This window comes from Manacus candei, unplaced genomic scaffold (genome assembly GCF_025592945.1).
Source record: "Manacus candei isolate 608988 ecotype Guabito, Panama unplaced genomic scaffold, ASM2559294v1 h1tg000114l, whole genome shotgun sequence".
NCBI classification, from domain to species: Eukaryota; Metazoa; Chordata; class Aves; order Passeriformes; family Pipridae; genus Manacus; species Manacus candei.
Genome location: NW_026138162.1, coordinates 218,623 through 242,932, shown reverse-complemented (window position 1 = coordinate 242,932; position 24,310 = coordinate 218,623).

Genomic DNA, 24,310 nt, shown 5'->3' with positions numbered 1-24,310 from the left:
TTATGTTATCTTCAATACATGTTTCTGAACTATTTCAGAAGAGGTAGGAAATACAAGTTACAATTCCCCAAAGGTAAGGGTATACAGGAAGAATATTTCACAGAATCACAGAATATGCCAAATTGGAAGGCACCCACAAGGATCATCAAGTCCAGCTCCTGACCCTGCACAGGACCATCCCCAAGAGTCACATCATGTACCTGAGAGTATCATCCAAATACTTCTTGAACTCTGGCAGTGGTTCTGTGGTGCATTTTCATGGGTATGAGATTTTTTGTTATGGATTTTGCTAATGGAGATGTTAAAAGTTTAAAATTTTTGTTAAAATCAAAAAAAATTGATTTTAAATTACCTGGAGGTACCAGGTACCAGAAAATTGTATTGTGTAATATTTTTCCACGATGAAAGAAAATGACGAAAAACTTCTAATTTGCAGCTGAGTGAAATGGCTGCATTTTTTGCAGCTAACAAGCCCAGAGGAAAAACTGCAAGTGCAATTTGTTCAATATCTGAGAAAATCAGGCTACACATGGCTGTGTCAAGGTGATACTGTAATGTATATATGCATGGGTTAAAAAAATACTTCATCTACACTACTGAAAATTCAAAATAAAATGTAAGTTTATGCACACTGGGGCATCTCACACAATTTATACTAGACACAGACAGAAGAGATGGGCACTTAAGAAGAAAAAATACTCCAGATACCAAGAAAAGAATGGAGGAAAGTGCTTTAAATTAATGGATGAAGGAAAAAAGTTGTAAAACTGTAAGTACAAAAATAGACTGTGTTAACTGGAAGCAGAGATTTAGATAAGGATAGCACCATGAATTCACTTAACCGAGAATGAGGTATTTGAACTGCATACGGAATGAAGGAAAAAAGAAAGATGGAAGGGATCACAGGAGAGTGGAACGGAATTGTAATGGCAAGGATAAAAAGAAAGAGTAGATTCTGAGATAACTGAAGATGGAAAAGTAAAAATATATGCAGAGAACCTGAATGTGATATAAATAAGGCAGAGGTACTAAGGGGGGGGGGAAGGTTGTTATTATAAAGGATGACTGATACTATCTGATAAGCAAATATTTCATGAAGAACAATTATTTTAGAAAACAAAGCTGGATTTAAAAAAATAATTTATAAATATTTCTTATTGTCTCATAATTGTGAGGGAAAAAGTTGCCTAATGACTTTGATAAATAAGGTTGATTTTATTTTAGAAAGTCCAGAAACAAAGCTAACTATTTCTACCAAAAGGAGGGGATGGAGCTGGGAATTTTCTTCATAAACCTGGGAGAAGAGTGACATAAACTGCTTTAAAACATTATTTTCCTTAATATAGAGAACAAAGAGAGCAAGCAGTGAATCAGCTTAAGAAGGGAGGAAATGCTTCCTGGCCTACGAACGCTGACCAAGTCCTAAACTTGCAAGAGTGAAGTCTGGGTGTTGCTTTAAAGGCAGCCTTCCCCTCTTACTTACACTTCTGTCTTTGGTGAGAAATTCCTTTGCTAAATGTCCCCTTTGGACATATTGTCCCCAAATGGTTTAACTATGAAGACTATTCCCATTTGTACAAACTTATGTACAGGTTATGTCAAGTCTGAAGCTGTGATCTCAGATAGTAAGGCAGGAAGCAGGGTGTGACAGACATGATACCAGCATTCCCAAATTCTCCAAAACATAGCTCTATGCTGTGCATTGTCTGACCTTGTGCACAGATAACCTCTCCACCCAGGTCCATCTTTCTATCTAGACTGTGAGAACCAGTTTCTTTGGTGTATCTATGCACCTCTTGCTAGTGGATGAGGCATCTAGTGCAACATTTCTGTGTCAGCCATTGTCCCCTCCTTCATTAGTGAAGGCTGTGAACATGCTGAGCATTCAGGGATGCACACAGTGGAATCAGGGTATGATAAAATGGAAAGTTTTTTTGTAGTGTAGAAAATCCAGTGGTAAAGAGGGATATACTACTAATATATCTTGATATCATCTATTTAACTCCCTTGTCCAAAAGGATCTGAGGTGTCTTCTTACCTTCTTGAATCCTCTAATGCTCTCCTGCTTCACCCACTTGCTGCCCAGCAACATACAATCCATGGTCCACTGCTGCTCAAATTACATATTCCCTGACAATCTGTATCCAGAAAGTGATTGTGTAAGCAGTTACTGTGGCTGTATAAGCTTTTGCCATGCTCAGGGCAGTGAAATGGTAAGGGTAGGAAAGACAGGGATCAAAGTTGTCTGATGAGTGCCTGTATGAAGGAAACCACCAACGTAAAAACCTCCTTCCCTGCACTGAGTCAAGAGATGCTGTTCTGGATCCTTTCCACCTACTATGTAGGGGCCTTCTCCTCCATGCTTAGGTTTTTGGTAAAATGCTTAATTCAGAGAAATAAAGTCTTTTCTGCTTTCTGATGGACTTCTAATATCCCAAGACCTACAGTCCCTGCCCCCGAGGGTCCTCAAAGCCAGATCTCATCCCTCCAAGTTGCACAATCTCTGCTCATTCAAAGCACACAGACCCTACTCCTTATTACACCTTGTGTCCTTACCCTTTGTGCACCCCTTCCAACTTATTACCTTGTATGTTCTTTCTGCTCTGGTCAGTGCTTTTACCTGATACTTTGACTTCTGCAATGTTCAATAGGATATCAAATCTATTTCTCTTCTCATGTTGTCCAAAAAAGGGGATTTGCACTAACTCATAAGACTGATCTGTCAAAATTATTTATTGCTTTGATTTTATTGCAAACACAATCAGAGAATTGTCTTTTAATGATGCTGGTGAGGTCTTTGTTCCATTTATAAACCACTGATGGAATATGCCTGTTAATACTAGTTAGATGTCTTTTTAACTCTTCACACTTGAAACACTCATGATGGATCATCAGTTAGAATTTTCATTTCTCAGTTCTTTTGGCTTGTGGCATTGATGCTGATGATACTTCTGCCATTTTTATTGTTATTATTATTAAAGCAAGCTTCTGCCACAGGAATGAAATTCTGTGATCAAAATGTCTCTAGAATATCTAATGAATTCAGCTGATGACTGAGAGTAGGTGAGCTATAGATGTGTCAAAGGAAGGCAACAGTGCTTGATTCTCCTGATTCATTCAGTGACAGATGTTAAATTCAAGGAGGAGGGAGATGTTAGAAATAAGCATTTATTTATTCATTCCACAGTCTCCTGCAGCAAGAACCTACAGTAGTGACAGTGTTCACCCACACTGAACAGATTAGAACTGCCAATTCATGATTAAAAAAAAAGCTGATTGTTCTGTTAACATGGAAACCTTTCAGAACACAACAAAGGAAAAAATAATATACCTTCAGGCCCTTACTGGCACAGTGTGATGTGTATGATAGCACATTACTGCAAGTTTTATTTATTCCAACATGAAGGTCAGGATGTCAGACATTTTTTCAGAACTGTAAGCCTAGAACTCATGCTGGTCCTTTTCAAAGAGCTGATTGTGGCCCAGTATATGAGAATTCTCTAAAAATAAAACTAGGGTTTCTTGGCAAGGGGTGCATTTCATCCTGAATATGGACATTACTTCTAGATGAATGACCCTCTCACCCCTCCAGACTCTTCCTGGAATAAAAGCTGCCACTAATAAAATTACATCAGTGCAAGGTCAATTATAGTTCTCTCTCTCTCCTCAGTCTCTGAAGAGCCAAGAAAGGATGGTCACACAGCTTTAGCATTCAATAGCTCCTTTCCTTTGTTTATTTTGGGATATCAAAGTTCCATTTCCACTGTGATACTGTAAAATTTATGATCTTTGGGAATGGTGGGGGAGAGAATGGTGCATTTGACAGAAAGCCTAACCACCATGATAATTTTTTTTTTCCCTAGAATTTTTTTCAAAAGATGAACAAATGTTTGGTAGAGAGAAAGGCCCTAAAATCTCACATATCAGAGCTTTCAGGAACCTTTTCTTTGCTGACCAGTCTTGCCTTCACCCTCATCTGAAGCTCTAGACACTCTGCTGGTGTTGGCATGACACATGAGCTGTGACTGCACATGTGGCTTTCACTGTAGCTCTTAGCCATAGACAGACAGTGTTATCCAATCTTCTGCTTCCAACAGTTGTGAGAAATCTATTATCTACCTGTTTAGATCATTACACTACCTATAAGCTATGTTATAGTTGATAATGACAACTGACTGTGATCTTCTTTGCTCTTCCTTCCCAGGCTTTACCTGACTTCCTTCACCAGCCACAAATGTGTAGTGGCATCCTTTCTAGTGGTATCCTCTCAGTGTGTAGTGATATCCTTTGGGTGTGTATCCCCAAACCATAATCTGCTGGGGAGTTGTGAATGTGTTCCCAAAGCAATAGCTTCCTGTTTGTATTTAAAAAATCTAAAACCTTTTTCTTCCCGTGCTTTTCAAAATCAGTCACTTGATCCATATGAAAGTACCCATCTTTAAATAGGTCATTATGAGTGTGACTTTACTGTGTTTTAGGAATGGTACTCCCCAGTTCAGTGTTCACACTGAAACCCCCAACAACAGGCTGCTTGCTTGCTCCTCCACTTTTCCAGTCCCCCCCCCACTGCAGCTGATTAGAGAAGCTAATCGGAGGCACAAAAGGTGAAGATCACCAGTTGAGATAAGAACAATTTACTGGAAAACAACAATGAGATAGATAAGGAAACTAACAGTAACAGCAACAACATTACTAGTAGAGTGCACAAAAGGAAGACTGCTGAGCTCAACCTGACCACAGCCACTTCACCTTGATCACTCCTTCTGGCTTGGCACCAATGTTACCCCATTGCTCTGTCCACCATGCCTGCTCAACCTGAAAGTATCCTTGTTCCCTGGAACAGAGTCCTTTTACTGTCCCCTTGGCAATGAAGTGAGGTGGTATAGAATAGCCTCTGTGTCCTAGTAGGAATGCTCCCTCTTGGGTACTGCAAAAAAATTAACCCTGTCCTGGCCAGAACCAGGACAGAATTCTTACAGAAAATCACTATTTTTAAATCTAGGCAACATCCCTTTGTATATCTGAGTATTTCTTTCCATTATTGTTGGAGGGCATATACAATGGCTGTATCCTGTTAGCTATATAGCTTTATTCCTCTGTTATTTGCTCTGTAGCTTTATATATTCAATAAAGATCTGTGAACCACATTGTCAAAATGTCAAGCCCCTTGCAGATCTGATTCACATCTGCTCAGAATTCAGGAATTAGCTCCAGCAAACCTTCTGTGAACTTTTAATTGCTGCTGGTACAAACTTTGTGCTCTCCTGCCTGTCTCCAAATGTCTTTTGATACTGTTCTGTGATGAATTTGAAAGCTGGAACTTTTCCTATAGAAAATCAACATTATTCTTTCCATTTCCCTGACTGGCTGAAAGTGGTGTCAGTGCCTCAGAGGATCAACTAGAAACTATTTCACTTCTGTGACTAAAGAAAGATAATCTGAGCTCTTTTTTCAATGTAAAAAAAACCCCAAACTAATCAACCAAACAAAAAATTTAAAATACTAATTTCTCTGAGTCTTTCTTTCTGCATTAACCAGAGTGATGAACTAGTGGAGTTCTATTTTCAGTCTCTCAGCGAGCCCACATGCAGTCAGTGCAGTATGACAGTAGGGCCACAAATGGTCTATCCTTTAGATCACCAGTCTAAATAATGCTCCACAGTTGGTTTGCAATAGTAACCCTAAACCATGTCTGATCTCAATACACAAGCAACAAAACATCACTTACTATATATGACTATATGACATACTGGCATTGGTGTACAAGTGAAAAATCCCATGTCTCTTATCCCTTAACATGGCTTTTTGGTTTTAACCTCATTGTATCTCATCATCTACATCTACCTTTTGTGAGGAAAAAAATATCTGATTTGTGTAACGGTCCGATAAAGCTATCACGATCCCAGATATAGAGGCAAAAACTGGAATACTGTCCTAGTTAGAACAGCTGGGACCAGTTCATCACTGTATGGGTGTAACCCAAAACTATGTATTCTGTAGACTTCCATGCCATTTCCCAAAAACTGTTATCAATAGACTATTTACACCCTCTACCCAGAGCAGCCTGACTCCTCAGGCTATAAACTAGGTGTTAAGAGGCCTGAGAGATAGGAGAGTGCCCCCTGTCCTCACACCTCACATCCACTGTGGAACTCCCTGCCCTGAGGGAAGTACTGGGCATTCCTGCCTAAACTGGAGAATATATAATCTTGGAGTCTTGGAACTTTTTTAACCACTCGTGGGATCCAGAGGAAGACTGCAGATCACTGCTCTCAAACAAACTGCAGACCACCACTTTTCAACCGGACTGCAACCACCACCCTCGACCAGACTGCAATCACCACTCTTGACCAGACTGCAACAGCACTCTCACCAACAGGTTTTCCCCTCTCCTTTTACTTTGGACTCAGGGGGCCCAAAGAACACCACTCTGTTCATGCCTCAGGGTGCTGGGTTATACATTTGGGTTTTGTGGGTTAAAACCAATTGTTTGTCTGTATAATCATACTTATTTTATTATTATATTAAATTGTTATTCTGACTTATGATCTTTCTTTTGAGTTGGATTCATTTCCCCTGCCGGTTTACCTTTAAACCAGTACAAATACCTTTACTGAACATGCGAACCACTATTTAAGGGTCTCAGGGGCTTAACATGCTAATAAGGAGGCAGGATTATGCCAAATAGAAGATTCCACAATCTATTAGCATTTCCAGTAACAGGGGTGACATAAGGGAAAAATGATTTTACATTTCTCGGATACAGTATTTACATTTTGGGAAAAAAGATTTGATATTTCCAGTAAGCACGGTTACATTGTGGAAGGGTGATCAGCTTTTACCTGAAAGAGGATTTACACAGGGAGGGAGAAAACAATGGGGTATCTGATAGCATCATGCAAAGTCTCTCTGCATCCTACTGGGGGAGATCAGGACAATGGATCTTGTCTGGTTTTTTAGATGTTTTTTGTTCCCCAGCCTCTGTGGTCCAAGGTTTCCTGTTTAATCCTAGCAGTTCCTTTTCTGCTGGTATTCAAATTTTGGACTACAACAGATTTGTACTTGGTTGCCATGTTCTTTGCTGTTCAGCTCTGGTCCATCCAGATCTCCTTGCTACAGTACCACTGCATAGCAGAAACTCAAAATGTGTGTTTGTCTCAGGTAGGTAGCTATGACGCTGTATCACCAAACTCCATCTTCAAACTTCCCATTGCTCCCAGATCTGTCATATACAAAGTATCTGTGTTAGTGACAGGCTTTGTGTATCCTCAAGCATTTAACTCACCCTGGCCATGACTACAAGAATCCTGGGACTGCCATACACTTGCAGACATGACTCCTCAGAGCTTTGATTTGCAGTCTCTAATGTTTCCTCTGTAGAGACTTGGTAGGTTATTGGATTTGCATGTCAGTCCATCTTTCTGATACTGCTTAGCACTGCACCTCACAGGCTAACATATTATCTTGAATCACCAGCAAGTTTATTTTATATTGGTACATCAGTCTGTGAAGAGAGAACATTCTTCCCTTTTGCCTTCATAAAGAACAGAGCAGAAAGCTCTGGGTGAATAGGGAAGGGTGGCACCTTAAACTGACACAGTATGAATCTATGAAGGTGGTGACTCAGTCTTCAGCCTCAAACTTTAGCTAGAGAGCTTGATAGTAGGGTTAGATCCTGTCATCTTATGCTGCCTCAGATCCTATTTCTTCCTTCTTCATGTTTCTCTGCTTACAATATATATTTCTGTTCTTTACATTCACCATTAAAAGGTCTTCTGCAATGTGTCTAAAATCCTCCTTAGTATTTTTCCATTTGAGTTTCAGTGTTGCCTGCGACCTGAATGGGCTTCTGAGCACATGCACAGACATATGATTTGACAATGAAAGCTAACCTTTGGTGGTTCAGCATTTACAAACATGCATACCTATTTCAGACTGAATTTGCTACAAGGAGAACATGTAAAATTTTTCTTCAATGAAATTAACTGGAAGCCTCACTATTAAGTTCAGTGAACCATAGTTTCACTCTTAACTTCTGCATATGTGCACTCAGAAATAAGAAGAGAGCACTTATTAATGTGGTCTTTCTAGAGCCTTATCTACAGTCACTACGTCTGTTTCCGAAATCAGTTTCATCCAGCTACCTAACACATAGATACTTTAAGGCTTGAATAACAGATCCCTTTTACTAATGATCAAAATCTTAATGACTCAGCTCTGATACTGCTTTCTAACCAATACTAGGTGTACTACTGCCCTTGAAAGAATTGGCTAAAGAACGTAAGGTCCTGTATATCAAATGTCAGCTTTTATAACTGAACCACAGTGATTTCTGAACAACAAAATGTCTTAAGGAATGAACAAGACATCTGTGGGAATGTCTATTTACTGGAAACTGGGAAACCACAGAGACTCACGAGGCACATACGGAAATTGTTATAGAGTATAAACATCCATGAGTTAAGCAGCTACCCAAAAAAATATAAATGAAAGGTTTAATTATCCTCTGTTGTGACCAAGCAGATTATTAGAAATAGCTGTTCAGGAACTCTATCCCACACAGAATGTAGCAGCTGATTCCCCAGAAGAGACTTCTGTAGTACACATTAAGAGACTGTTGGTCATGGGAAGTAGAAAACAAAGGAAAGCAAAGCTTCTTCAGATTTAACACAGGGTTCTGTGATAAAATCAGTAGCAAATAGTGCAGTAAACGACATTACAGCCCTTTAGAAAAGATGTGGTCTCCACTTAGAGAAGAAACTCAGAGCTATATATACAACTGCTTGACATGTATATTTCTGAGTTACAATGAGGTTTTTTCTGGGTTACTATGTATTTCTGAGTTACAATGAATTAGCAGAGATCATGGCAGGCAAGGTGCCTACTGTGTCAGAAGAGGTTTGTGTGGATCCTAGCTGTGCCTGCTGGTCAAGCCTGTTGTGCCGTAACAAGCTCTCTTGCTATGGAGTTACTGTCTTTCAGCACAATAGCATTCTTTTCCCCCTCCAACTCCATGATTTCTAGAATAATTTAAAATACTGATAACCTGGAGCATTTGAATGTGGTCGAAAGGAAATAAAGACCATGGGAAAAGAAGGTGTACATGGACCTCCTCTGATGGAGGAACGGTAACAGAAGTACATATGGCTCTCCAAGATGGAAGAGAAATAGAGCACCTTGAGTCCTTGTAATCAGGAGGAGACGAGAAAACAGACCAAAACTTGTGTTTGTGAAGCTAATGTCCATCTCTGTTTCGAACAGCTATGAAGAGTGACCTCTAATAAATAAATCACTGCAAAATAAGATAAAGAACTGCTCCTGTACTAAGAAATAGTCTTCAAAAAGGAAAATAATTTCCCACCTCACAGCAATACTGAGTTAGCCTCTTCTTGTAGTTTCTCAAATGAAGTGTCTCAAACTGAAGGTCTAATTACATAGCTTCTCTTTCCATGAATCTACCTTTCTTTTTGTTTGCATGAAAGCAGAAATTTAACTATGTCTAAGGATCATCAGATCTAGGTGAAGCAAAAACCTCTCTGTAGTCGACTGCTACTTTGAAAAGGTCTTCTTACACATAAAGCATTTAGAGTGAAATCCAAGCTTTGGCAAGTCTCCTACTGGAGATTTATTTCAGATGAATATGCTAATCAAAAAAACCCACTTTCAATGAGGAAGGAAGTGAACTAGAAATGTAACTTTATGAATAAAAGTATTACATATTCTTGCTACAAGATTTTCCTTCTGTATTTCAGGGTTTAGATGGAAATTTTTTTTCTTCTCCAAGGAAAAACGTATTTATTTCATCAATGCCACTTTATGGCACTTTCTTCAAAGCTAGCTTCTATATTGGAAAGAGTCTCCCTGCAGACATTTTAAGTTCTAACCTGATTAATTTGGTCCTTTTGATTTAGTTTTTGATTGCCTACAGGTACCTGACCTATTCCAATTAAATACTACAGATGATAAAAATAATCCTCTTATTAGCTGGCAGCCACAGCTACCACAGTACTCTCATTTAGTATACTAGAAGAAAGTCATGCAGAAATCAAAAACTTTAGAGAAGTGTTAAACATACACAAATTTTCAGAAATATGAGATTAACTCCCAGCTCTACAAAATCTCTTTTATAACTAACTTGAGCACTAGGATCTCCCAGAGTAGACCAGAATTTGGAAAGGAGATGTGCTACTGTATTTCATTGTTATTAGTAAAAAAGCCTAGAACAAAAAACCCCTACAGCTAAAAGTAGAAAGTCAGACAAGTTAGAGTACTTTTGAACAACCATGTGCCACCTAAGTATACTGAAGAGTACCTGTGTTACTTCTACTATTATTAGAAAAATTTAAACTGCAAAAGACTCATTTGTATATGATATTTCTACAAAACATATTTTTTAATTCAAAAGTAAATTTGTCAGACATTAAGGTTGAGTTCTTCATATATTTCCATTTAATTTGGGGAATGGCTTGGAAAAGGAGGTAGGTATATCCTCTCCATCAGACTGGGGGAAAATTACAAGATCTCTCAGACAATGAACATCACTCTATTTCAGAATCATCTAAAAAAACAATTGATCTATATAAAAATTTGGGTCAATACTTTAGAGTAACAAGAAAAAGAAGAAAAGTGTTTTAATGATGAGACCAAAAATCAATTGTTTTCTGTCAGACCTGATCTATACCAGGAAGACCAATTGAGATGCTCCAAAATGTTGACAGAATATTTTTTAAGAGAAACCAAAACCAAAATAAAACATTAAAGTAACTAGAATTTGAAATGAGAAGATGACAAAGTCATTACTGATTGTCATAATTAAGTAGAGGAAAGACCTTTATTTTTAGCTTCCTTTAGTTTGAGCTTTAATTCATAGATACATTTTTTAGGGGTAACTCAGCTCCCATTTATCTATGTTAGTAAATAAAAATGGTTATATCTCCATTGTAACAAAAAGAAACAACAAAGCACCGTTGAAATAGTTTTAGAATTTAGTTTGGATTTGTAATGATATTGGAGGAAATGAGATTCAGTTTGTAGATTACGGCACCTAGTGCAAGGATCTTTAAGGAGACTTTCAGACCTACATTGAACAACGTGTGTAGGCTGTCATTATACTGGGGAAATCTGTGTTATATTGAGAGCTTAGGTAACGGTGTGAGCATAAAATGTAGGTGTCCTAATCTTTCAGCTGAATTCTAGCCATGCTGTTTTATAGAGGTTACTGATCTTGAAGCTGAATGTGATTTTTTGAGATGGTCATGCAAAAAGTCTCTGGTTCATTTAAGGAGGGGTAAATAAAAGATTGCATGAGATTCTTGTGCTGATCTCTCTGAAGCTGAATTTAATAATATTTGGCTGTAATGAGATTGCCTACTTCATTTTTTTCTGTGATCAAGGAAAAAGTAATTGACAAAGGGCTTGTATATTGATGGAAGGACTGGCTTTCAGGCTATATACAAACTACAGCTATTGAAAGACTATAGACAGTATCGATCTGGAGTAATGAGTTGAATGTATTTGAGCTTTTTCTCCATACTATTAAACTCTTCTAATGAGAGTAGCCTAGTATTCAACCCATGCTAGCCCCTGAATAGCACTCAGGTGATGTTTGGAGCAGTGCTAGCTGAGTCGGACCAAATCTCCACAGGACCTATTCTAACAATTTAGCTTTATAAACTGATTGCTTCAGGGCTTGGGAATATATCTTTGTACTCTACAGTTTATTACTATAAATATAGCTTATATATTTCTCTAGCAATGTATTTATAGCGATGTATAAAATCATGAGTTTTCCTATGCTATGGCTGAAGACATGTATTTGGATGTAATAAAACGAGCACACCAATAGATATTTCAGATATTCTTTAAAGAAAATGAGCAAGTTTGAGACCCTATTAAGATGTACGAGATTAAATATTGTAGAAAAATGCTGCAGATGAGGATTAAAGTTACAGAGAGACCAGGGAACAAAGTTTTGAAGGAAAGTGTTGGGAGAGCAGGATTGTGTGAACAATTTCTCCTGCATTTTTTGTAGGCCTTGCCTTGACATGGCCAGGCACAGGCAGTAAAAAGAACTGCGTAGTAAACATGGCTTCAGGCTCTGAGGCTGAAACAAAAAAGGATCTGTGCCAAGATTAAGGAGGAGTCCCAAAAGTTAAACAAATGTTCTCACCTGGTATGAACACCTGCCATAGTCCAATTAGAAGTGGTCAATAGGGCATATTTACATCGTGAACACTTTCATGTAACCAATAATGTGGAAGAGAAATCACACGACGGGGTGTAGAAACAGTATTTAAACAGCATCTTTGTAAATAAATGCAGACATTTCGTGGATCACATTGATCGTGTGCAGTTTGTCCCGAACCTCTTCGCTGATAGGAAAGATCTTGAAAAATATCTAATATTCAGTTACTTCAGCAAAGTCAGGATAGCACTGCTATCCTGCACAGTTCTTTCCATAGTCCTAAACTGATGAGAAATAGAAGATACCTGATATGTGCATACTTTTGAATTGAATTTTCCTTTTAAAATATCCAGTAATGTCAGGAATTTAATTTATCAAATTTTTCACATTTGTTATTTTTTTATCCTCATATGTCTCCTCATTTGATTGGTTTGAATTATCTTTTTTAGTCTTTTAGTACTTTCTTTTTCAAGTTGTACTTAGTTGGAAGGATAGCATACTTCGTAATGTCTATTTCTGTTCTCCTGAACTAAAGTAATTAAAACTTGCTGCACTTTCAGTTTGTGTGTTGAGTAGATATCTGTCAACATTCCCTACCCACATTTTCTTTTTCTCTCCTGCATATTTTAAGTGTATATTTGCACTTCTGCAGAAATTTGAGCAAGATCTTAATGTTAAGGGGGGAGAATGTCTGTCACAAAATCAGCGTAACGGAATGGTTGAAGTTGGAAGGGATCTCTGGAGGTCATCTTGTCCACACTCCCTTCTCAAGCAGAGTCACCTAAAGCCAGTTGCCTAGGACCATGTCTAGATGGCTATTAAATGTCTCCAATGTAAAAGATTCCACTACCTCCCTGGGCAACTTGTGCCAGTGCTCTGTCACCCAAGTGTTTCCTTGATGTTCAGAGAAACCTCCTGTTTTTAAGTTTGTGCCCATTGCTTCTGGTCCTATCTTGGCTCACAGCACCGAATAAAGGGGAAGGATCCCCTCCCTTGGCCTGATGACAATACTATCTAATGCAGGTGGGAAAACATTTACCTTCTTTGCCACAAGGACACATGACTGGCTCACATTCAACCTGGTGTCCACCAGGACTCCTAGGTCATTTTCTACCAGGCTGCATTTCTGCTGTGTGACCCATGGCACATATGGGTACATGGGGTGGTTCTTCCTTAGCTGCAGGCCTTCAAAGTTCCCTTTGTTGAACTTCATGAGGTTCCTGGTAGCCCATTTCTTCAGCCTGTCAAGGTCCCTCCAGATGGCAGCACAACCCTTTGTCATATTGACCACTTCTCCCCATTTGGCATTTGAAAAGTTGCACTCTGCCCCGTTATCCAGATCATCACTGAAGAATGTTAAACAAGATCGGATGCAGTATTGATCCTAGGGGTACACCACTAGTCACTGGGTTCCCACAAGACTTTATGCCACTGCCCATTATCCTCTGGGCCATTATGGCAGTTTTCAATCCATACTGTCTGCTCATCCATCTGTGACTTCACCTTGGTGAAGCCACATTGATTATTTCTGATTACTTTCTCCTTCTTAAGGTGCTTGAAAATAATTTCCAGAATTACCTCCCCAGAGATTGAAGTGAAATTAACTAGCTGTAGTTCTTCAGGTCCTACCTCTTACCCTTCTGGAAGATGTTGGGGACATTTGCTTTCATCCTTTCTTCATGTACTTCTCTCAGCCACCATGATCAATTCCCAGTTTCTTAAGTATTCCCTGACCTGATCTTTTTCCACCAAGGATCCAGCTTTCTAGCTGTAAACTTTCCCCCTGGGATTCCTGAAGGCTAGTCTTGCTAGTAAAGACTGAGACAAAGAAAGTATTCAGTACTTTCGTCTTTTCCATGTCCTGAGTCACAAGTAACCAGACCCCCAACTCATTGATAAATGGACCCACATTTCCCCTAGTCTTCCTTTTATCTTCTGTGTTTTTCAGGTTTCTGAATTCCAAATGGTGAAGGCTGTATCTATAGGGCCCTCTTCACTATCATAAATCTTGTCTTAGGAAAGGTTTAACATGAAGGAATATATTTTGGGTTATCAGAGTGCTGGCTATAGCACAGCCCTGGCGTCCTGTTTCTTGCTTTCTAAAAGCAGGTTCTAGATCCTGCTGCATCAGAGTCGTAATATCCTGCACAAGAACAGATTGTGGCATTGGAAATGGTTACATGTTCTGCTGTCTGAGGGCCAGAGCAAACCGGAAGTTGTGGGAGTTCTTCTGGCAGTGATAAATGACCTCACCTCAACACACACAGGTCCTCATGTGAACCACTTGATAATACTCTACTGTAAGACTCAGCACCATCATGGATACTGGAAGGCTTAGTGGAGGACCAGACCAACAGGTTTCCTGGGTGGCAGGTCCCAGACATGTTTGTCTTCTCTACCCTAGTTTGGGGTCAGCTCTTGGCTGAGGCCAGACAGGACATACAGTTGGGAGGGATTACTCAAGACCTATAGCTTGTTCCGGAAAACTCCTGTATTATAAATACAGTGGCTTATGAGTAGCACAGACTTGAAAGAACAGCAGGAGAGGAGCTTAAAATAGAATGTTTCAAAGCATTTTACTTTGGTGAGCCTGTTGTGGCAGGAGGCTGGTGATGTCAATATATGGGTTTCTATAACCTGAATTTGACCAGAATTTATTTTATTTACATTCTTGAAAAAAAAACCAGTCAAAAAAGGATATCACAATTATGGTAGTTATGATCAATGTTATATGTTGGTTTTTTGGGTGGTTTTTTTTGGTTTTTCTTTCTTTTTTTGTTTGTTTGTTTGTTTGTTGATTTGTTGTTGTTTTCTTTTTTTTCAGTGAGCTTGGTTTGGTGGTTAGAGAAAAAGCAGAAACCTCCGTGGAATCCAGGTTCTCAGGTGAAAAAAATAGTTCTGGCAACACTGATTTGATTAGATATGACAGGTTGTATTAGCTAAGAAATATCCTTGATACACATGTTGGTAATGTATATGCCACCACTTGCAAAAATCATTTGCTAGAGCAGGTGTTATTTTTCACATAATGTATAACGCAGCTTTCTCTTTAAGGTAATGAAAAAGTAAATTAAACTCCTCGGGGTGAAATGGAATACAGGCTTTAAATTAGCATGAAAATAATTCTTAATAGCTTTGATAACTCAAACAGTGGTTCCAATTCACAAAATCTAACACTTTCAAGGAAAAATATTTACGTATGATTCCATTAGTTCTTTATTTTTGCCTTTATTAAAAAAAATTAAAAATATCTAATAATTTGTTCCAATCTAATCATTTGTTACCTCCAAGTAACAGTATTTATTAGATGAAGATTGCTTGATTCATTAAGGTAAGGAAACTGCAGACACTTTCAGTGATTATTACTTGTATTTCTTTTAAAATATGTTAGTCAATGATGTGATCTTTAAATTTAAAGTTTTAATTTTCTGACACTTTTTACTGAAGAGCAAGTTCCATGTAAAAAAAAAAAAAAGACTCTTTCCTCATAATTTTTCCCCAAAAATACCTTCCAAAGAGAGTAGGAAAAGTGGTCATGGGTTTTCTTTAGTCAAATTCATTGGGTCCTGCCACGTGGCTCAAGAGTGTGATTTCAGAGGAAAAAATATTGCCTGATTCAACTACTATCTCTGGGGAAAAAATATTGATTTTTCATGAAATTACAAGTTTTTAGTTCTGAAAATTGACAAAAAATATTTAGCTTGTTTTTAGTAGTATTGTAAACTAAGACATTCATTAGAGTGCAAGGATGTGCTCCAGGAGTTTTGTATCAAAAAAAGATTTAATATTCTAATTCCAAAGTCTCCTATTCTGAGTTCCTTAAAATTGTAGAATTTATATCCTGTCCTCCTCATAAAGCAGTAGCAAAAAAAATATTGCAAAAAGAGCTGGAAGGATTCCAAAATCTTGTTAAATTATAAGTCTCTTTAAACTGAACTTCAAGTTAATTCTATTTGTGAGTTTAAAGAGTTTTATGAACTGATTTTAAAAGTAAAGTTATTGGTATTAAAATTAACTGTTGAATTGCAGGTTGTGCTAACTGAATTGTCTGAGAACTATGAAATTTATTTTTCTTGAAAGAAATGCACATAAAGTGACAACAAAATGTCTAAAAATAACAATTGTCCCGAGATTATGAACAGTTTCTTCTTTTTGCTGTTATGCAGTCCTCAGCCTTTCTGTCATAACACCTCAAAATTTACATTTTGTGATCATATCCTGGTCTGATGCAATATTACCACAGTGGAAAAAGAATGAATAAAACTGATTTTGGAAAAAAGCACTCTGTGACACAACCAGATAGATGGTCCTACTAATATGAAGTTTGAGCAACTCTTCAAAACTTGACTGCACTTCCTTTTTTTTTTTTTAGAAATAGTAATTGTTTAAATGTTACACACAAGGTGAAGATTTCATTTAAGTTTGAAAAACAAACAAACAAAACCAAACAAAGCCAGTATTGGCCATTAGGATCTCAGCATTTTCTGACAGCTCTGGGGTAGTACCTTAGAATTCTTTCCAGAAAATCCACAAAATCTTATTTTCCACATTAATTATATCTTACCAGTTTTGTGAACAAAGGACAAAATATATGCTAAGTTTTACCCAGTGTTGCAGAGAAATTTACACAATAAGAAAACACTTATAGGGGTTTTGTTTGTTAAGCTAAGAAGCATTCTTATTAAAACTAAAAGAGGTATTTTGAGAATACCTGGTATTTTGAAACAGGTTAAACATTTGCCTCTAGCACAGACCGGTTTATGAGGCATGGCCTCACGCAGAGGTGAGGGTTTAAGAAAAACTGGTGTATCTACACTGGAGTCTCAGCTTTACTGTATTTATGTTCACAAGTGCAGTATAGATGGGCCCCAGCGTATATTGGCCTGACCTCTGACCATCTGCCCTCAAATGATATCCCCAGGGTTGTGTCCAACAGGAAAATTACAGCGGCTAGTGTACTTCATTAGGCTCTTTTCAAAAGAGAATTAGGATTTTGCAACAGCCTAACTTAAACAGCAAAGAACAATTAGATCAATATTGAGGTGAGGGATACATTTGGGAGTGTCCCAGGTTTTAGTCTGCCTCTAGCTAGGTCAAGGACGTTATAGATATTGTCTTAATTTCTGGTAGTTCAGCACATCTTTGAGTTTTAGCCTGAAGGCAAATGCTGTTTTCAGAAGGGTTTTTTTGAGGTAGGAATACAGATTACAAACTTGCTGTATGTAGATTTGTATTTACTTCACAAAAAAATGCTGGTATGCAAAAAATGCTATACATCTACATAGTAAATACTGTTAGACTTGTGGCAAATATTTTGATTTTTATTTAAAGTGCACATTTGAATAATGGCTTCCTTCCTTAACATATTAAGAACAAAATTTTTGTGGCATAGCACTCCACTAACCTTTCTCTGAAACATAATGTGCTCATTTTCATGTTCTCCTCAAAAATCTGTCAAAATAGAAATTTCAGCCATGTTCCAGAAAGCCATCTTTTAACCTAGAACAAGCACGCATGAACACCTGCTCTTCCACATATTAAAAGGCTCAAAGGCAAGCAAAGAAGCTCTTGTGTGAATCCAAGGATTACTCAGCAATGGCTGTTGGTGTCTTGAGCAAACACATTTGTCTCTTGCTTAAAAAAGATGCAGGTCACGTTCTCTAGGCCAACAGGCACAGACAAGACTGTTGAATTGCCATCTGTGTTTAATCTGTCACTAAAGAGCAAACAAGGGTGTTCCAGCCTTTCAAAGGAAATGCTGACTGGTAGGAACATGTGACACATTAGAAAGCCCTCCAGTCACAGGGGCTTCACTTGTGCCTTCTGTTTGATTGCTTTCTTAATTAATTATTTGGCCAAGACAGCTATCTTAATCAGTATAGGCATTTATTTAAAAGATTAATTGCTAAAAAAGAAGGACAGAAAATTCCTCTTGAAGATTTCTTTTTTCAGTATATTATAGCAGTTATATGATTTCTGGTCATGTCTGTTCTAATTAACCATCTTCTTGTTAAAAAGACAGTTTTTTTAAAACATCATTCTCTGAAAGTATGTGGTTAGGGATATAAAAATGCACAAGAAGTACTTTCAAGCTACTTTAATATATTAGCTGAGGGCGTTTTTTAGAGACAATTCGCACTGAAGCATGTTTTTAGGAGAAGTGTTCTGTCAAAACCATTAGTTTGCCAGTGGGTTTTTTAGTCCTCTTTTCTACAGTAGGTATACTTCTGTGGATTAAAAGCAGACTTCACCTTGACAAAATCCATCTCTTCTCTGAAACTCTCCTATGTATATACTAATTCATGCAGCTCCCTCTATCTTATTGGCATCACTAAAGAAAGGATGTAATTTCATAAACCATGTATTATGACTCAGCTTCTGCAGCAACTAGAAAAACATACCAATTTACTTTCTCTCTAGGGACAAGACATCACTGTGATAATTAATCAAGACAGAAAAAGTTGGTGAAAACAAGATCAAGACAAATCTCCCAGCATTTTAAATAACATGGATGACACGTATATCTTGTATGAAATGATAGAGTTTCACTGATATAAATGATATCTTTATTAATACAGCCTGAAAATTAAGCTTGATGTGCTTTGGGTTATTGTAATTTATCTAGCAAACTACTTAGCTACCTGCTATCATGAACCAAGTGCTGGAGGCAGAGAGAGAAGATAAAATATAGTCAGGCAATTCAGTTCCCCAAGCAGTTAGAGGGTTCTCCCACAGAGTCACTGAAAGAGTAGAATAATTTTGTTGCACTTTCCATTATGCTGAAAATCTACAGCAAACTGGACAATTTGCGAGCCTTTAAAAAGTCTACATAAGTTTGATTACCTAGAAAAGAAGTAAAATTATGAAGAGACAGGCTTCTGAGGAGAACATCTATTTTTTTTTAACTCTGCCAGAGCATGAAATCCTCACAAATCTTCCTGAATTTCAGACATTTTCTGGCCAAGCATCCCCTTTTCTGAAAGTTACTCTTATATTTTGATATGCATCTGTCTCAGATAATTATAAGCAGGTTTTCTTCTACATTTAAGAGCAACAACCTCCCTAGCCTTTGTTTTGCTGAGCCTAAAAGGAAGAAGAATCATCCCTAGAACAGTAAAACTCTTTTTTTTGTTTGGAACATTGCCAAATTCAGTGGCATATCGCACCAGCTATGGGCACCACTATAAACAAATCTCTCTCATTTTTTCAGACCATGGACATAAAATATATTTCATGAATTCAGGATTTTTTCGTGATCTCAAATCTATTCTATAGAGGCAATGACATTAAAAAAATCACTACGTGGATATTTTTTTTTTAAGTATCCAAAACATTTCTAAGGTTGTTTTTATGCATCCTTCGTGGTGTATCCAGAAAACATGGCAGTGGAATATAATGGTCATTTTGAGCAGTCTTTCAGGGTGTATGATGCAACTTGATTCTGCTCTTACCATGTATAGATAATTCTGTTTCCCCAAACTCATGCTAACGGAAATGAAAAATTATTTGGAAACAAAACCATAGCATATTTCATTTTGCTTTTAGAAGAATCTTCCCTCTGTCACTGTTGTTACTTTCCAAACAATGACAATTTTCCGCTGTGACCCTGAACTATGCTTTAATTTTGACGAATTGTGTTTTCAAGGGGGAAAATGCTCTGTTAGACTCTGACTAGTTCTGCATACTAGAGATGAGCAGATGGAAGGCTACTTGTACTACTCCCACCAGCAGTGAGATTCAGGGGGTTGATGCTTTTCACTTCCCAGGAATTTTTACTGGCTTCAAATTTTTCTCCTCCCACTCTCAACCCTCAATCCTCATTGGGGCTGAAACCAGCCTTCCCTCCTGTTTTTCAGATCTTGTTTCTCAGTAATAGTTAAAAATACTCCCCACCTGAAATAAGAGCTAGGATTGACCCCAGGATACATCGATGCTTGTATTTCTTTTGTAGTGTGCATCCAGAGCTTTCTAAACAGCTTATGAATGGATTAAAGACATTGACATATCTAGGAATATCAAGTAAAAGACTGCTATTTTACCTGTATAAAAATCAAATTTTAAAGTAGTTTGGCAACTCACTTATGACCATCAGCGTACCAAGACTGGAGTGGAGATTGAAATCCAAATTTTACATGGCTGAGGGCAGATTATTCATGCTTGCTTGAAGTATTTTCTCTCTTAAGTATTAAGGTTATAAAACTATTATGGACTTGTCCTAAGATGACTGTCTCTTCCATGCCCAAATAATGTAGTGCCTTAGTGCCCAGGTGTCATTTGTTAGGGAAATTGAAAGGATATTTTGAGCTGCAATCTGTTCTTTTCAGGCTGCAGGCATTCGGTGCTAAAAGCCCTGCTGAACAGGCAAGTGCTTCAGTGAAAGGAATAAAGCCTGGATCTCACAAAAAGCTCCAATCATAAATAAAACCTTTTTCTACAAAGAGCCTGCCACTTTCTCGTGAGAAATACCCGTTGCGCTGACAATGCTTAAATGCCGCTGCTCCCCTGTTTTGCAGCTTCCTGAATGCACTGAAATCATGCCTCTGCTGGAAAGGACCGGCGGCCTGGCTGTAAGGGAGCGGCAGGCGCGGCGGTGCTGCTGGAGCTGGCAGAAGGAGCAGCAGCAGTCTCCCTCCCAGCGTCGCCTCCGCCTCCCTGCCTCCCCGTGCGCGCAGCGCCTCCGGCCGGGAGCAGCCCCGGCTCGCCAGCTCTTTGCCTGGGAATCCGGCACAACTCTTTCCGAGAAGCAAGAGCAAAATGTAGGGCCTGGAAATTATTCATATACAGAAGAAAAACAAACAAACAAACAACTCCCCCTCCAAAACAAAAAACCAACACAACACCACAACAACCTGCCCCCCAAACATGCCACATTTAATTCAGTAAATGCACCCTCCCTTGTGTCATCATACTGGCTCCACAAATATTTATGGATTCCCATCCAAGTTTTTCACATTCAAAAGGAGTTTAAAAGATAAGTAGGTAATTTAAGCTACAGTTTTGAAGAAACAATACAGTACTGGGATCTCAAATTTGTCATAACTGAGTACCACAACCTGTCCAGCCATCTAACTGAAAACATCATGACTCACAGCTCTGGACAGCTTGTTCTTACCTAGAAGACAAAAGTTTTCCATGGGCATCTGAAGTAGTAGATAAGTAAATACTGTATCCTGCTAATATTTCCAATATTAGATAATATTGCTAATTTGAACTCTGTAATGCCTCAGAAACCACCTTTTGCTCCTGAGGTTAAAGCTAGCCATGCTGAGGATGAGGCATGGAGCTGAGCTCAGTGTGACCTAAAGCTGAGCTCAGTCTTTCAGGACTGAAGATTATTTTTTTCTTTTGTATCTGGACCATGTTTTTAAAGCCCTTGCAGTGACTGGGTGTCAGGTATCCACTAAAGCTGCTCTCTCACTCCCCTCTGGACCTGGATAGAGGAGAGAAAATATAATGAAGGGCTCATGAGCTGAGATAGAACCAGGAGAGATCACTTACTGATCACCATCATGGGCAAAACAGACTCAAAGTGGGGATATTAATTAAGTTTATTATTAACAGGATCAGGGCAGAAGAGTGAGAAGTAAAATATATCTTAAAAACACCTTTTCCCTACCATTCCCTCCTTCTAAGCCGTACCTCCTTCTCCCCGGTAGTGCAGGTAGGCAGGGAATGGGGGTTATGGTCAGTTGTTTCCACTGCCACTCAGGGAGAGAAGTCCTTCCCCTGCTCCCCATGGGGTCCCTCCCCTGGGAGACAGTCCTTCATGAACCTCTCCAGCCTGAGTCCCTCCCAAGGGCAACAGTTCTTCACAAACTGCTGCAATGTGGGTCACTTTTCCATAGGGTACAGTCCTTCAGGCATAGGCTGCTCCAGCGTGGGTCCCCCACCAGGCCACAAGTCTTACTAGGAGAACCTGCTCCAGCGTGTTCTCCTCTCTCCATGGTCATCAGGTCCCTGCCAGGACCCCCATGGACCTCCCACGGGGCACAGCCTCCTTCAAGCATCCCCCTGCTCCAGCATGGGCCTCCTCCACAGGATGTAGGTGGACCTCCGAACCTCTGTGGTCCTCCGTGGGCTGCAGGGGCACAGCTGCTCCACCATGGTCTGGACCATGGGCTGCAGGGGAACCGCAGCTCGGGTGCCTGGAGCACCTCCTCCCTCTCCTTCTCCACTGACCTTCGTGTCTGCAGACTTGTTCACGTGCTCTCACTCTGTTCTTCTCTGGCTGCAATTCTCATCTGAACAATAACTTTTTTAAAATTATTTCCTTCTTAAATATGTTACCCCAGAGGCATTACTACCATTCCTAATTGGCTTAGCCTTGACCAGTGGCAAGTCCATCCTGGAGCTGACTGGCATTGACTCTACCAGACATGGCAGCTTCTCACAGAAGTCACCCCTGTAGCCCCCCCTCTACCAAAACCTGGCCACAGAGACCCAATACAGCCCTATAGGGGATGTCTAAAGTTAGGTGGGATGATTCCCATCTCAGGTTTGGGTATGAAAACTTTAGCACAGACCAAAACTGTTTATTTTATCTGGTATCCTGTTGTGTTCTTAGAATATGTTTTTATTCAGTTGTAATTTCATGGGGGAACAATTGCTTCATATGTGTGCAGTTTTTGTTGGTATTTCACTAGTTTGTAATTTTAAGCATTGCCTATTATCAGAGGTAATTCTCACTATAGTACCCTCTCTTCAGGTGTTTGTAATTGTTTGAACATGGGACTGAAATTTTCCCTCTGGGATATATTCTTCAGTTTTAACTTTTGGGAAACTGATAACTAAATTTATTTTAGCTGTTTCAGAGAATAACACTAAGAAAAGGTGTCACGTGCCTGTAAAAGGTTTACGTACTCCTTCTTTTTCAACCTTCTGTACTTCCTCTAAAGAGCAGAAACTCAATGTTGAACTGAAGAATGGCTTTTATTTTAGGGCACACCACTTCTGTTGTGAATGAAAAAAAACCCACTAATTTGTCTTCCATTTACGAATCTTGGAAGAAAGCGCAGTTTAGTTATGACTATAGGGGGCTTGCAAAGGTTTTACAGTTTGATTGAGGATCCCACTTACTCTGAGTACATGAGTGCTATCCACATGGGCTGATATACTATCCCATGTTCCAGTGCAGGGTTGGAAGGTGTTCAAAAGGTTTTGAGCTGAGTTGAGGCTGTGGACCAATATCATAATAGGAAGCTTACTACTGTGCTGTTACCAAGGAGCAAATGTCAACCTAGAGGAGAGAAAAGGGAGCTCAAACAAGAAAGGGAAGGGCATGCGTATCACAACAAAGTCTCTGAGTCTGCATTTGGCCTTGAGGCCAACTGACATAGCATAGCTTATTTCTGTATAGCTCCCCTTCCCACCCAGAATAGGATGACCTCATCCAGATTGCTTACTTTGAGTGGTCTCCAGCCATTGCTAAGTGCAGGTTAATTCATTCAGGATAAAAATAATGCTAAGCCTTGTACTGATGGTATACAGAGCTGCACAACAGTGCCTTGTGTTTTCTCATGTAGATGAAGCTTCTGGTGGTAGTGACGTGGCAACAGGGAAAACATTCAACGGCTTAATCTGGGAATGTTAGAGAAGATGACCAAGGAAAGGGTCTAAATAGAAAACATAAGACTGGGAGAGAGCACTTAGAGAAATTGCTTACTGTGGATGAAGAGCTTCTGGATGGGGAAGGTTGGGATCAGAAAGCAATTTAATTGCAGTCTTTGTAAACAACAGTATAATTTTAAAATGCTGTATACTCATCTCCTAAACATCTATCAAAGAAAGGGTCCCAGATCTCTATTCTGATACAGCAATAACAACAGTCAGACAGAATGATAATCAGTCTGGAGCTTTGCAGTCCCAGATCAGTTTTCATGGATTTTGAAGGACATTACATTCTTGTATTTTTGTAATGATATCAATACATAATGAAACATAAATCATGTGGATATCTCATTTGCAAAAAAAACAAAACAAAAACAAATCAAAATTACATTGTTTGGATTTCTTTTAAGCATATCCTTAACCTTGCATGTCTTAAATCTATGTGGCATAATTTGTTAACAATTAGAAGTACTGCTAATGTTTACATTTCAGATGTATATTTTAAGCCCCACCTCCCAC